Consider the following 17,723-nt stretch of genomic DNA (forward strand, 5'->3'; position numbering starts at 1 on the left):
ATAAACAAAAGTAATTATTAAGTATTGGATCACTCTTCCATTAATAAAACATATGAATACATCACTCACCTATATTAACTGTATAATTTTACGGATATTGCTTTCAAAACAAAATATTAATACGTTGATCAAAGTTAAAATATAATATAAATAATGTAATATAGATTAATATGAAAATGCATCAATCGCTGTTTTCACGTCAGTTAAAAAACAATTTGTTTATGTAGTGGTAAAAATAAATATAAAAATAACAAGGAAGAGAAGAGGGTCGAGAAAGCAGGGGAGAGTGATAGTGATAGAGAGAGAGAAACAGAAAGAGAGATATAAAGTATTATAATTAGGTAGCAGGGAGAGATAACACTAAGCAGTGTCCACCGGATGTAACGACTCGGGATAACGTTAAAATACAATTAAAAAAAATCGGATAATATAAAATACGTTACCTATACTGCACTTCCTTATTGCTCCACTACTTATATTATACACTGATGTTCATGATCAATGATCTACATTAAATGTGATAAATATAACTGTTCACTTACTTTGTATGGATTGTAATGTGTGGTACGTAGACCCTCGCTACATTGCAGGTTACGTTTTTGGTCGAGTGGGTCGATGCACGTTATTTATACCCTTTGATTATATTTTTACAATATCCTATCACAATTAATTTTTCTTTACAACACACTTTTGACTCTTACTAATCGGGATTAAGTGTCATCTACATTCGTGTTTCACATGGACAGGAAAGGATTTGATGTTTGGCGGATTATTGTGAGAATAAGATACATAACGATTATGCGTGTGTTCAGATTTGCTTATGTAGTTGTATTCTTAATATGTGTGAATTTTGTCTCGCTTATATAATTGTAGTTTGATTCCGGTTAAGGTAGGAGCCGGTCCAAGAGAGTATCCTGTCCGCTCCTTAGCTCTAAGAATGTAACTACAAATATACTTTGATAATTCAAAGTTTAACAAACAATGAAATATCAAGCAGCACCCAAGATGTATTCTTAGTATGCACACATATATCCTAGTTTTGGTTATGTAATTTTATTTTTAATTTCTGAGATAAAATACATATTTGATTATTTGGGATGGATCATTGGATGAGCAATAGATTGAAATTAGTATAAACATTATAGGATTGCATGGGTGACGCAGTAAATAAAAGAATAACATATTTTTTTGTGATTAACGAACATAGATGAATATACATAAATAGACTCATACCTGGTGATAGAATAAACGCAAATATTGGAAGTTAACTGGTTATAGAATAAAAACACTATTATGGTTAAACAAAGATTTCGGCGGCATTTAGATCACTGTGGGCGACGCGGACATGGTGTAGCGTAGACCTCCATGTTGCACTATATTATGTGGCACTGTCTATGCATAGCGCTAATATTATAGTGAATCGATTGTTTTATCTCCACTCAATTGTTATTGCGTAATCTGGGAACGTGTTATTCATGTCTGCTACGAGAAGTACGGTTGTGCGCATGTTGGTTATGTCGAGTATTCGCACATTGTCGTTGGTATTTTCGCAATGTTTTTACTAAGGGGTTGTTCTATTACGTCATGTGGTTCTGTGGGTTATTGTTCTTTTCTTTTTTGTATAATATCTTAGTGCATATGTGGTGTTTTCTGTTGAATGTGTGTGGTGCGCATGTATGAGCAATGAGTTGTGTTCCGCACGTTGTTATTGGCTTTTTGCAATATTTTATATAGAAGAAGTGTTATGATGGGTCACGTGTTCACGCGTGCTAATGTTATTTGTGGTTTGTATAATATTTTGCATTGATATTTGTTTGAGACTTTGAGTGAATGTTCTATACTGTGTACGTGTGCTTTATGTTTCGTATAGTTATGTGTATTTATTGTTCTACCGAATTTGGTATTTTGACGTTATTATTTTGTAGTTTTTATTTCTGGTACATATATGTAATTGTTGTGTAACATTTTTGATGTAGTCTTTTTTCGATTTGCCTTATTGTGTTATATAGTTGCTTTTTGTCTTAGTAGTGATATTACGTCGCTTAGGGAGGTGTTATATTGGTGCTTATTAGTGGATTGTCTGTTATGTGTAATACTCGTGAATTACATAATGTTGATATTATTGTGGTTATAATAATGTGTTTGATATTTTAATTGTTTACATTACAAGGCATAGTTTGTTTTAACTATGTGTTTCCTGTATATTGTTTTTGGTATAATAATATTTCGACTTATGTCATGACATATTGGTGCTATTGTTTGTTTTTTGTCAAGTTTTATTGAGAGTATTTTGGTACTCGTCTCAAAGTTTTTAATTGAGTTTGTACTTGTGAGTTAGTATTACTATATACGTTAGTTTTTGGTGCGATGGAATTTCGGTTACGTAATAATGTATTTGTGTTGCGTAATAAATTTAATTTGTGTTTTAGTTTAAATTTGGTTTTTTATTCTAACTTCTAGGTATGGTCATTTTCTGTATATTCATTTTGTAATTTTATTCAAAATATAATATGATATAATTCATATATTACATTTAAAATAGTAGTTCAATTAAGAGAAATCCAAAATAAACTAATTTTGGTTGAAAATTTAAAATCTATTACACTTATATACTTAACTTTTATTTTAAATTTTTTCATAGCTTTTAAAATAATGTAGCTAGTTCGAATTACAATGGCTAACAAAACAACATAATCGATTTGATCTAAAACCAGTTTTCTTTAAACTTTTAGTAAAATTACCAACTGGGATTTTTTTTTTTTTTGGCCATCTACCCTTCCCAAGTTGGTACCAACTAAATACATTTTTCTAGTTTCCTACCCAATCTGTTTTTAGTCCCTATGCTGTTTCTGACTTAAAGAAAGTTTTATTTGGCATTTTTAATAATATAAAAGTTATATATTATTATATACGAATTACCTGTTTCCAATTTGAAATATGTGAGTTTGATTGATTCCTTGTGAACATCAGCTACAAAATTATGTTTTTCATAATACTTATGAATATTACAAAAGTTTTTAAAACGTAGTATGCGTGGTCGGAAGTGACCAGCCAAATATAAAATATCTAAGGAGAGTTGTGAAACTCAGCAAATTTAAGTACCATAGCCAGGTGATATTAGATATACATAAAACAGATAAATATAAATCTTAAATATGTATATTTTAATAATCAGAACTCAATGATTTTAGTTATATTAAGTCTTATTGTCGACTAAATATTTACAAAGTACTGTATAAATAAAATTGTACAATAGTACGTGACTGTATCGTAGTCGTAGAGTTCAGTGCTTCATACAAAAGGCGTTGATGTCTATCATATCTAATTTGAACAAACCGTTCTTACAATCTTACATGGTGTACATTAACACTTATCTTTACACTTAATTATGTGTGAATTAAGTGTATATATTATTGTATCGATCAGCAATTCATTGTATTGTTAATTAATTGTATACGCTAGTTTAAGAAAAATAATACAATTACTATTGATTAAATAATTCGATTATTAATTAGTTTTTATAGAATAATATAATATTCATAAATTACTTATTTATTTTGATATTTTAATTATATAATGTTAAGTGTTAATAAGTAATTAATATCCACATGTATCATGAATAAAGTATTAAAGATTATACTATATGATTGATTAGGTATACATTATAATAATAATATAATATATATTAATATCATTCATCATGGCATTTATAATTTACCTATATTAAACATTATACATACCTATGTGTTTCCATAATTTTATCATTGAGTATTTCCGTGACATTTGGCATTGCGCATTTATTACATCTGGTATGTATCCTATTACATTCTCTCATAAGTCTAACAGTCTAATAATGACACTACCTATATATTTTCATTTCTTTATTTATATGTTTCGATTTTTTATGTTCACTGTTCTTAATCATATCTTATATTGTGTACAAATGATTCTGATAACGGATTTTTATTTCAATAAAATTCCAATCATAAATCTATAGGTAACGTTAATAATTGGCATTATGTCAACTGATCTAATATGTTAATAAGTGAAATTTGTTTAGGGCACCTTCTAATTTCATTAAGTCGTATACAATTCCGCAGAAATGATACCAAAAATGACTATAGATATTATGAACTGACATCCTACTTATACATATATTTGTATTAAACAACTTCTACCGCTTTATATCCATCTGTCTCACGTTATACATCTTTTGAATCACCGCACATGATATGGACTGGCGTCCAAAAATGTTTATTTTACGGTCGATTAGATAATTATCATCTGGTCGGGTCATTATACAACAAGGGTAGGTGTAGAACAAAATAAACATAAGATATATGATGCGTCCCATATAGAGTAATCAAAAACATAAAAGCGAAACAATTCATGGGAATATATTGACATTATAACACAAACCACAAATGCATATATCAAAGAAATGACGATCATATATAAGCGGGTATGTAGAGAGGAGAAATTTATACACAAATAAAAGGATTAGAAAAAAAATAAAATTATAGTAAAAGGCAATTCGGCTTGGAATACGCCGTTTCCATTAGTTCCAAAAAAAAAAGGAGGAAAAAATTAAAGTGTGTAGATTTTAGAAAATTAAATGAGGTAACGCGGGCGATGTGTTTTCCTTACTTCAGATAACAGCAATTTTAGACCAGTTAGGAAAGTGTAAATATTTGAACTAGATGTGAAAGATACAGATAAAACAGGATTTTCAACGGAACGAATCATTACAAATTTTTACGATTTCCATTTGGACTAAAAGGAGGGCCTAGTACATTCCAAAGACTAATGAGTAATGCGCTTACAGAATTACAAGGGGTAGATGCTGTTACGTACCCTATTAATATACATAACCTACCAATAGATTATAGAGACGAGTATCAATATGATTAATTTAAAAAAAAATATATATATATTGTAACTTTTTTTTTTTATTAAAAGCACTATTGTAACATGTAAAAATTAACTGTAAACCACTTTTATACAAAATGTCTAATATTTTAACACAAGTATAAGAAATAAAAAAATTAAATAAAAAATATATTGTAACTACTAACCCAATTATTAATCAATTATTGTTAATTAGATTTTACCAACCATATACTATTATACTGACATACCCATTATGAATTTTAAAGATTTCTGTTTAATTTTAACCTTAAACAGGAAATCTTCTTTTTGGAAAGGAGGCGTTACATACCCTATTAATATACAAAACATAGTGTACGTTTCTACTATGAGTGGTGATAATTAAGTAGGCAATTAATATAAAATAGCATGCCGAGGTCATTGTAAAGAGCGTAGTGAACACTATACTAGATAATTAAACTGTAAAAGCATCATCACACGTTTCTTCTCGGAAAAGTTTCTATATTATTAAGAAAGGATGCAAATCGACCAGAATAACCAATTACACCAGGAAATTGTTTAATTACACCATTGGAAACCCAAATTCTGCCTTGTGCCGGATTTCACTACCACGTACGACCATCCACTCCTACAGACACGAGCATATATAAGGGAGACCACGACAAGAGCTCGTCAGACGGTTAGGGACATTCAAGACGCTTAGAGGCAGGTCGTAACACCACTCATTGTCTTTTAAAACAATATTTCAGAGTTCGGTCGTAACACCGCTCACCAACACCTTTATAGCTTACTAACTGTATTTTTGTATCAAGTTTTAATTGTAAAAATAAAGACACTATTACACTTATACATCAGTATTTCATCTCTACGTTCAGTGGCGTGCGCAGGGGGGGATGATGTGGGATATATCCCCCCCATGGGCTTTTTTTTAGTCTTCTAACGACTATTATATATATAATATTAAATAACAAATATTGAAAATAATACATTTTTATTTATGACATCCCCCCCCCATACCAAATTCCTGCGCACGCCACTGTCTACGTTGATGTATCGGTTAACATGTGGGAACACATGAAACAATAAAAAATACTAAAACACGATTTAACTGGAAAGGATTAAAGGAAGACATTATTGAGTATATAAAAAAATGCAAATCATGTCAAAAGGGAAAGGCCGCGAATAAAAAGATAAAGCAACCTATGCTTATCACATCGACAAGTCACTACATTAACGGGGAATACATATATTTTAACCTTACAAGACGATTTAACAAAATATTCCATGGGGATACCAAATACATTTGCTGAAGCTTTCGTAACAAATTTCTATGTACACACGGTATACCACAAACTATACTAACTGACCAAGGAACCGATTTTTAAGCAAAATATTCACCGAAGTATGCAAACTATTACAGATAAATAAAATAAATACTAGCCCATTTCACTCACAAACAAATGGTAGTTTAGAAGGATCGCATAGAACTTAAACGGAATATTTGAGGCACTATGTAAAAAAAAATTAAACAATTGGGAAGAATATTTTTTAACCTTACGCATTTTTCGTTTATAATTCCACTGAATACACGTCGACAGGTTATCAACCATACGCACTATTATTCGGGAAAAAACATTAGAAATAACTGTAAAGTTAACTCACGGACCCGAACGCAGGTATAATTATGATAATTATTATTATGATTTGAAACAAAAGATGCAAGAAGCGCATAAAATAGCAAAACAAAGTTTAATAAAAAGTAAAATAAAATCTAAACAACATTATGACAATAACGAAAATCTGATCGAAATACATGTGAAAGATCAAATTTTATTGAGAGACAAAACGCAAAAAAATAAATTAAATCCTTTGTGGATAGGTCCATTCAAAGTAACAGATGTATTACAAGGAAAATATAGTAAAGTTAAGAGGACGAAGACACGTCAAGGTACATACAAATAATGTAAAGAAATTTAATGAAAAATAAATTAGAAAATAAAATAATATAATATATTATAAACATAAGCACGTAGAATAATTTAATTAATTTAACAAATAATATTAAAGGTATATTATATTATATAAGGTCAATAATTATGTATAAAATAAATTCAATTTTTAGGATTCAAACGGCGTGGACTCAAACAAAACCATACCAGATTTCAAGGCTTACCCAAGAAAACAGGATGTACTTCGAAAACCAGGGACCACTACAACTAACTAACTCTGACTGGAAATTACTGATTTATGTAAAACTAGATAACTTTAACAGACGAACTAAAGATATTATGAAATTTTACGAAAAAGCTAAACAATTATGCGATGACTTAACAAAAGCATATGAAAGCATGTTTAAAACAACTTGTGCTCATTTTAAATTAGCATCTGACGGACTTGAACAGGAAGTCAGTAGGAAACGATTTTATATGTTACAGTCGATAGACGAAACAGATACCATTACCAGGATAAAAGGCGTTTGATAAATATAGTGGGTAGAGTACAAAAAACCTTATTTGGCACATTTTACGATACTGACGTGGAATTATATGATAGCCAAATTGAGAGATTACAAACTAGTCAACAAAACTTATTAAAAATTGTAGATAAACAAACTAGCATATTAAAATCAACCACGAATACATTTAAAGAGGCAAATCAAATGGAAAATCAAATTAATACTCTAAGCATATTATATAATAGAATGGTATCACGCTTAAACCAAACGGAAATAAATCTAGATATAGTCGAAGCGAAAAATAATATAAATGAACAAATAAATATTTTAAGTTTACTATTCCATCAGCTGAATTTTGAAACCGATACTATTTGTGAAGTAGTAATAGCCGCACAGGGAGAAATAATAAATTTTAGTGTAATAGCTGTTATAGAATTGCGTAAGCAGTTAAAAGACATTTCTCTAAACGTCCCTAAGGAACAAAGTTTACCTCTAAATTTGAACCAAGTGTCATTATATGAACTAAGTAAGATGTCGAAACTAAATATTATATACAAAAACGAAACATTAATTTTTGAAAAAATAATACCACTAGTAAATGCAGTAGAATTAACACTATACCGTGTAATACCAATACCAGTACTTAGTGAAAAATAATCACTATATTATGCACATAATACCCGAATATGGGTACGTAGCTATTTCAAAAACTCATGAATATTATTTAACATTATCTTTAAATCAACTCATGTCGTGCAAACAAATAAATATGGGTACCTTATGCCCGGAAACACAACCTTTACGACTGTTACGTACCCTATAAATTTATCAATATATAGCGCACGTATTCAATAGTGTGGCTAAGTAATTAAGTAGGCAATTACTATAAGACATCATGCCGAGGACATTGCAAAGAGCGTAGTGAACACCGGATGGTCAAATTAAGCTATAAAAGTGTTGCCACACGTCTCTTCTTGGAAAAGTCTCCATACTGCTGAGACAGGATACAAAGCAACCCGAATAACAAATTATGTTACGAAACCCAAATTCTTTCCTTGTTCAAATACTAGCTACCACTACGACCACCCACTCTTAAAATATACGAGCATATATAAGGGAGCCCATGACAAGAACTCGGTAGACGGTTTTAATAATATGAGTGAGATGGTTCATAATTTGTGAACTAGACGGTTAGGATTAGTCAAGACACTTAGAGGCAGGTTGTAAAACCACTCACAGTCTTAGTCAGACAGGCCGTAACACCACTCACCACTCTCTAATGCTTAAATATTGTATTTTTTTATTAAATATATGTCAATAAAACACACATTATATCTACATACATCACGTCTTCACTTCTGAGTTGATATATATAATACATATCGACACGAGTTGGAACACAACAGAAAATTGGCGCTGTGGACAGGGTTTTCCAAAGAAACAGAAATATTCAATAATTTTTTTTCAAAATATTCTAAATATTCTGTGTCAACTTCTATCAACAGAGGCAATTTCACATACGTGGATCATCGTTGAGCTGAGGAGTGCGCGCTTCAATTCAACAACTCTGGGAAAACCGAACTTTTTGTTGCAGTTCAACTACGACGATAAAATCAAGCAACGGAATGAACACGGCAGTATTGTAAGCATAAAATTATATAACCGTCTCCTTTGGTACATTTGGTCCATCGTGTTTAGGGAAAATTTAAAGTATTATTTAAAGGGCAATTAATTATTGAAATTATTTTTTGAAGTTATTAACGGGCAATTATTAAAGAATATTATTGTTGAGGGCATATTATTGAATTATTATTATTGATTATTGAGGGCATTTATTGAGAATATTATTGAAGTTTTATTGTGAATTATTGTTGAGGGCATATTATTGAATTATTATTAAATTATTATTATTGAGGGCATTTATTGAGATTATTATTGAAGTTATTATTTTGAATTATTGTTGAGGGCATATTATTTAATTATTATTATTGAGGACATTTATTGAGAATATTATTGAAGTTTTTAATGTGAATTATTATTGAGGGTTTATACGTATAGTTTACGTACAGCCAAAAAATGACAAATGGAAGTGAAATGAAACCACTAAGTGTAATCGAAGCAATTAAATTGATTCCCAATTACTCAGGACTAACCGAGATATATCCTTTTTTAAATGCTTGCGAAGTAATAATAAACACGGTAAATCAACAACCTTTTATGTTAAAAATTATAGCTGTTACTAAACTTTCTGATAGAGCTTTCAATGTAACTAGATATAAAGAAATTAAATTGTGGGATGATATGAAAAAAATATTATTATACGCGTTTGAAACCCCTTACGCAGTCGCTAACTTGCAAATCAAGTTAAATATAATTAAAATGCAATATAAAGAAACAATATGTGTGTATAATAATAGGGTAGAAGAATTATACCAAAAACTATGTAATGTAATGGCAATAGATAAACCACTAAACGAAGCAAAAATATTACGCGATAACATAAGGGAACAAGCTCTAGTTAGCTATATAAATGGTTTAGGAGACCAGGTAAAATTCGAAGTAAAAACAAAAAAACCCCACTAGTTTAGAACAAGCAATTCAGATTGCCCTAGTCGCTGAAAAAAATATAAGGACCTACAACGATGTGCAAGAAATATTCCGCACAAATAGTACAAGCAGTCATAATAAACCTAGGAATAATAATGGTTATACATATAATACAGGCAGACCAAATAATAATTAAAATACATCATATTACTATCGTAACAATAACAATAGTAATAACAAGAATGCTAAACTTAATGGAAACACATGATTTAATTTGTAGAATAAACCATGACGTAACGCATAGTCACGATACAGTAGCAAACGTCATAATCACTAAATGCATATTCAATTACATTATTAAAGATATGGGGCCCATACAATTATATAAGTTATGTAAAACAAATTTGAACTAGGAAATGTCGATTCAAACGTGTAGAATATACCTATAACTGGTATCCAAGGGGTTAAGAGATTTCTGCACATTTTAGATAGACATACTCTGGTAAGGAAATAAGTTCTAAGTGATAAATTTAATTACTAAATTAATAATACGTATGGAACCAAATAGACCGTGAGACGAACATATAATTTATTATATGTAAAAATGTTATTGTTTTGAAATTTTTAATAGGATTAAGATTATTGTAACAAACATGTACTAACATTAATAGTAAGAAGACAATGTAATCAAAAAAAATATATATATATATGTATTAATTACTAACCAACTATTTTATAATTGTTGTATTAATCACTGTATAACTATTGTATAAACTAGGTTATTCAACTAGGTATCAACTAGAGTATTATCTTCTGTAAGTATAACCAAAGTACTAAAATTGTATAATTTAAAGATTTATGTTTAAGTTTTTTCAAGCTTCGACATAAAGTCATTTTTTTAGAAGGGAGGTGTTGATATCGACACGAGTTGGGACGCAACACGACTAAGGCTAGCGAACTACCCTGTGAAGATGAATTATTCATAAAACTATCAAGCATTCCTAACACATCTCAATAAACACAATTAACACATTCCTGTCACATAGTTTAGCACATGGGGATAAGATTAACGTAATCGTACTGTGAAACGGACATTCAGATGTAAGAGTGTTACATAAATTAAAAATAGATCAGGTTCCCGTTCTAAACATAACTTTTTACAACACGAAATTCAACCAGAATTTTAGTAAAGGTTAGACAAGCTAGCAACCAAGGAAATAGTATTCGAAACCGAGATCGGGAGGTTCGAAAAAATAGGGCGATTGCTAAACTTACAAGAAACTAATGATATAGGTTGTAAGAAAAAACATAACATAACACATGTCCATGACCTACAGACCTATGTACAATTTACAAAGTGTATATTATTCGATTACGTGATAAGGAAAATGGAGTATGATAATTTAATAAAGCATTTCAGATAAGAGAATAGGTAGAGGATAGGAAAAAACCATAATATTTATATATATAATTATGTAAATAACGTGATAGTGGAATAGAGGAGTAATTTCACTTAGATATTGTAAAATATGGATAGACCGGTTATGACTCAACACCTATGCTAAAAGAGTTGTAATGGACATGTCCATATGTTAGGATTGACAAAGAACACCGGCACAATATCGGATGGTATAAAATGGGAATATATAGAATATATATATATATACATTTGAAACGTATAAAATATATAGTTAAGGGAATTATATTAAAGGGATAACATAATTATAGGAACTACTCGTATATTGATATTGTAATAAAAGGGTGAAAGCAGTCCATAGATATAGAAGAAATAAATAAGCGTGAAAAAGGGGGGCTAATCAATTTGGTAGGACAAATTATTCATAAAATTGTATTCGGAACATTAAACGATGAGGACGGAGGAATGTATAATATGCAAATACGGGAGCTCCGAAACAGTATAGTGGGCATGTTAAAAATAGTCGATAAACAATCTAGTATTTTAAAATTAACAAATAGTGCATTTAAAGATGCACAGGGAATGGAAATCCAAATCAAAAGTTTAAATATAACGTGTAACATTCTCGAAACCAGCTTAAACGTGTATGGTATCATAATATAGACATGTTGGAAATACGAACGACAGTGACAGATTTAATAACGAAATTGTTATTGTTACTCCAACAATTATAATATGAAACGGACATGGTAGGTGAAATAATATCGGCAGCGCAAAGTAGAATTATACATTCAGGTGTCATAATATCTACTAGAGAATTAAGAATGCAGCTACGGGACATACTAATAAGTCTGCCCGGGCAGTTGAAATCACCGTTTGACGTAAAATACATATCTCTTTATGAATTAAGTAAAATTTCAAAACTGGATCGAAGATTCCATTACTTAACCCAGTAGAACTGACACAATATCATATAATACCACTGCCAGCACGTAAAGAAAAACTCTATATGCATCTCACGCTTGAATTCGATTACGTGGCCATTTCAAAAACACAAGAGTACCTACTATTTAACGATTTCCGTGACACATTTAATGAAGTTTAAAGAACTAACAAGTATAATATGATGTGTCCCGAAACCTAACCATTGCGTATAGGGTCGGCGGGACTACCTTGTAAAATTGAATTATTCATGAAACCAACGGTGGTGCAGTCAACCTGTACAATAAAATACTTTGAATTATCACGTAGCATTTACCATAAGTTAAAATATCATAATAAATGAATTTATATAATAAACACGTTAGACGACGTGGCTTTCGCTTGTGATCAGTGGGATAACGCTAAGAATATACAATTAAGGGACGTAGGCATAATATCATTAAGTGAACAATGCAGGGCGCACACACTACAGGTAATGTTGACACCTAACAGGCATCTGAAGTCTGTTCAGTATCTAGATTTCATTCCTCCGATGAACTTACCAATCCAGTGTGAAACTTCCGTCAATACCTAGTATTAAATTTGAAAATTTACATGTTCACAAAAATTCAGTAGTTAAATAAAATGATATTAGTGATTTTTCTAAGCCTATCGAGGAATTAGAAAACGCCATACAGGACTAAAAGGATAAAACTTTATTACAAACAACCAGTGGTACGCATACAAAAATAATTATAACATTAGGAATAATGATATATCATATTCTATATAGTAGAAATAAACATAGATACCGTAATCATAGAATAGTAGTTCCTAGAGTAGAAGTGACTTCATTATAAAATATTTGATAGGACCAAAATGGCTACAGTAAGAGAATTGGTGCAATTTATGGAACAATTATGGATAGAACTATACGAGAACTATCCCACATTAGCACACCATCGTGGTAGTCAAGCACCAATGTGTCTAAAAATTAATTTTGTTAAATAGGCTATCTTTTAAATAGAAATCGCATACAAGTATTCTGACAACCTTTATTGAGTGACAAAATGAAGAAGGGGGACAGGAACATGAAACGCCATGTCATTTAATATTTCATTCATCACAAACGGAGACTGTAATTATTGATGCCCTGACAATGATACTTTTCAATGTTTTACCTTGATCACATGAAATCAATTTTTATTGTAATAAATAAATAAATAAATAAATAAATGGATACAATAATATAAAAAAAAAATTTTAATTATAATGTAGAGTAGTATACGTAGTACGACTTGTTATCATAGAAAACATTAATAACCAATATGAGTACCGTGATTTAAAAAAAAAATGCAAAATATGATAACCATGTATGTAACATTATAACTGTACTAACATAATTTAAGAAACAATTGTACCACCAGAGTAATAAAATTATTTGTAAAGTATGGATACTGGAATATTATAGTCGTACGACAACAGTTAGGTCTTATTGAACATCAGCCTTCGTTTTGTGGGGGAGGTGTTGAGATAGTCAAGGTATAGGACCACACACGTATATATTATTAACACAATATTGCATATGGCATACGTGTCACAATATATTAATTACTATTAATAAGTGTCACAAGGAAAAGTTAGTTTCTAAAGTAATAAAAGAGCCATAGTGAATGCTTAAGTGGGACCTTTCAAAAGACCATATGACTGCATGTCTAGTATATAAAGGCGCTCCAAGAGGGAGTCCACACATTATTTCTGCATGACGACTGGTTGACAGTATTCATGCTAGAGATATAATATGTCTTAAGTTGTAACATTACTCCGAGTGTTTAAAAAGTGTTAAATATTAAACCTATGTCAATAAAGTAATAATAATAGTTAATTTGACTACGTGTAAATTCATTTGATTCGACCCTTGTGAACCGAGCTCCATAACTAGATCGCAACAATGCTGATATAGGAGTTATGCTGATAACCTACTATTTATAATAATAATAAATGTATTAATTATATATATATATATGAGTATTATATATAATATAACAAATTGTAATAACATAATTTAAGAAATAATTGTACCACTGGAGTACCTAATGAAATTATTTGTAAAGTATGGATTACTGAATATTAGTCGTTGAATAACAGTTTGAGGTCTTCTTGAACATAAGCCCTCGTTTTGTAGGCGAAGTGTTGGGATGGTCAAGGTATAGGACCACATACATATATATTATTAATTCAGTACGTACGTGATACAATAAATAAATTACTATTAATAAGTGTCACAAGGAAAAGTTAGTTTCTATGAAGTACTAAAAGAACCATTTCTAATACTTAAGTGAGACCTTGTAAAAGACCATATAATCTGACTGTAGTCTAGTATATAATATAAAGGCGCTTCGAGAGAGTCCAAACACACTATTTTTGCGTGACGACTATTTAACAGTATTCATGCTACAGATATTTGTCTTAAATTGTAACATTACTCTGGGTGTTTAAAATGTGTTAAATACTAACGTATGTTAATAAATTCATAATAATAGTTAATTTGATTCGACCCTAGTCAAACGTGCTACGCAACTAGATCACAACAGGATGGTGAACAAAGATGTAGAAGAAGTAAAGGGACACTTTTAGAAGTGAGTAAGGATTATCACATAGGGTTACCAATAACAGGAGATTTATCGGTTAGAGATAAATTAGCTACCTATGGAATTTTTATACATAACAAAACAATTTAATATTCAGGAAGAGAAACAGAAAGAACATGGAATAGGGAAAATTATAAAAATGAGTGATAGTGAAGATTGAAAAATATTTTTTTTTCATTATTATAGAGAAATACCCTTTAGTACCAAGTTTGAACAATTATTTGAAATATTATTAAAAGTTACATTATTTTGTGTGGAGTATGATATACAGAAATTAGCAATTCCGCGTATAGATTACGAAACGTGTAACCTAAATTTTTAAATCGTTACATCAATGATAAAAAGGAAAAAGTGCAAATCATTCAGGAATTCCATGAGAATAAATTAGTTGAATTTTTCGGGGTAGCCGGCAGACTAAAAATAATGAAATTAAACTTAAATTGGAAGGGGTTAAAAACAGATGAAAAAATGTTTATAAAAAACAAGTATAAAAGTTAATTTAACAAAGACAGGTATAATTTCAATAACGGAGGATTGTAGGGTATTAATACATTTGATTCAGTACTAATACCAATAAAATATTTGTCAACTAACAAAAACATAAATAATTAACCAATGTCAAAAATACCAAAAACATACTAGATACTAAAAATTACACAAAACTCGAAGGTTTAAAATTGGAAAAATCGCATGAAAATGAGTATAAATCTATTAAAGATAAATCACAATCGTTAGATGGGATAAATAATTTATATAGCATAGAAATTAGATAGACAATTGTTACATTCAAGCAGATAGATTCTTATTAATACTTTTGATTATTTTAGATAGTCCTTACAATTAATATTCTGAATGTTTTCGTAAGTTCTCAATAGACAACAATTACGAAATAATTAATCAATAATAATGTCAATATAGACTCAATAATCTCAATAATTAGTCACTTTAAAGTTAAATTAGCATTAAATTTCCGTTTAATGGGTATTTTTTTTTTTTTATTCAAATACTATTTCATTATATCATTTATATTTGTATTCATTAATTAATAATTAGTATCCTATTTATTTTAAATGTTATAATACCTATTATCTTCAAATTATCTACACCTGTGTAGAATATTTTTCGATTGATTAGCTCTTTCAAAAAGAAGAAAGTTCTTAAGTGTACTAATAATTTTGTAATAACTGTTCGTTAAATATCATTCTCAATATACCCTAAAATATATCAGAATATAAATTAATATTCTCAATACTAACACAGATTAATTAATACGCAATGCCCGTTTAAACTTATTTTACTCCACATTTTTTTTTCTCAATTTACCTACTCTTTGTACACAATTATTCGAATAATATAATCTTCAATACATAAATTAACTTACAAAAAGTTGGTTTTAGATTATGTGATTGATATTTAGTACAGCTGTTGATCGATCCCTTTTTCTTTTTGTTATCAGCTGCAGATTTACTCGATGCTGGTCCATTTCCTTGATATTGTTGAGCTGAGAAAAGTGTAGATTATTCCACTCCATTGTAAACTTTGAAGGTCGGCTCCGTAAAACTTGAATTCAAGTAATATTTTTTTTCAAAATTATGAATATTTCGGACCGTACCAAAATTATTGTAACGTGGTCAGTGAATATGTAGGTTGTTCAACGTGCTACAAAATAAATAGAACGTTAACATGGTTATAACACAATATGTATAATACAGTATTATACATATTTTGTATTATTAATACTAGTAATAATAGTAACAATAGAACAATAATATTTTTAATAGAATAAAAATATTTCAATGCGATGAGAGCACTGGTTCATTATACAATTGATTATATACAATTATTTATACAATGGGTAGGTATTAAAAATTATAAATTTAAAATAACCCACTTATAATATTTCTTAATAAAATAAAATAACTAAATAATAAAATAATTAAATTAAATTCAAAAAAGTAAAAATAAAGAATTGTTTTTGCAAAATTTATTAATTTTTTTGGTGTAGTAAAAAACAACAACAATCGCAGACCATTTAAGATTTTACAGAATATTTACATCATAATTTTTACACATCATTCAGTTTTCAAAATATTTTGAATGTTTTTAACTTTTAATAGGCATAAAACATTTTCGATTTGTGTTAACTTCGTTATAAACTATTGTCTTATTTAGCTTTTATTGATATTATTATTTTGAAGTTATGATTGATTCAAATTATACAGTTGTAACTTACTTAAAAATACTAATATCAGTAAAAGCCTCCGCGGTTTTCTAGGTAATATTCTAAATTTTATAATTATTGATCAATTCACTCTAGTATCAAAACTGACAGCACACTATTTAAAATAGTGATCAAAAATAATATATATTATATAAAATAATTAACTATAAGTGAATCTAAGTTCAAATCATGTATTATTAATCGTCTAGAATTCTATATTAATAATCGGAGTTATCCATATAATATTTGATAGAGATCGTAATTATATACATCAAAACATAATATGTATATTTATTTATACACTTTCTTTAATATTTTGCATTAAATAATTAAAATATAAAATTTGTATGCATATTTAGCTTATTTTTTATTGCATAAGAATAACATACATATTTTTCTTTTTTTAGTGCATAAATATCCTAACCCTAATAATATTAGAGTATTTAGAGAATAGTATATTATTACCAACATATTATTTTTATTTTTATATTTTTAACACATTCTCGTTTGTTTAACCGAATCGTGTTTACCGGGAAACATAATGGTATATTTAATGAACAATAAAAAAATGACAACTAAGTGAAAAAAAAATATACTCACAATCGTAACAGCCACACGTACTGA

The sequence above is a fragment of the Diuraphis noxia genome, unplaced genomic scaffold, assembly GCF_037042655.1.
Source record: "Diuraphis noxia isolate RWA-SAM2 unplaced genomic scaffold, SU_Dnox_SAM2 contig0001, whole genome shotgun sequence".
Taxonomy (NCBI): domain Eukaryota; kingdom Metazoa; phylum Arthropoda; class Insecta; order Hemiptera; family Aphididae; genus Diuraphis; species Diuraphis noxia.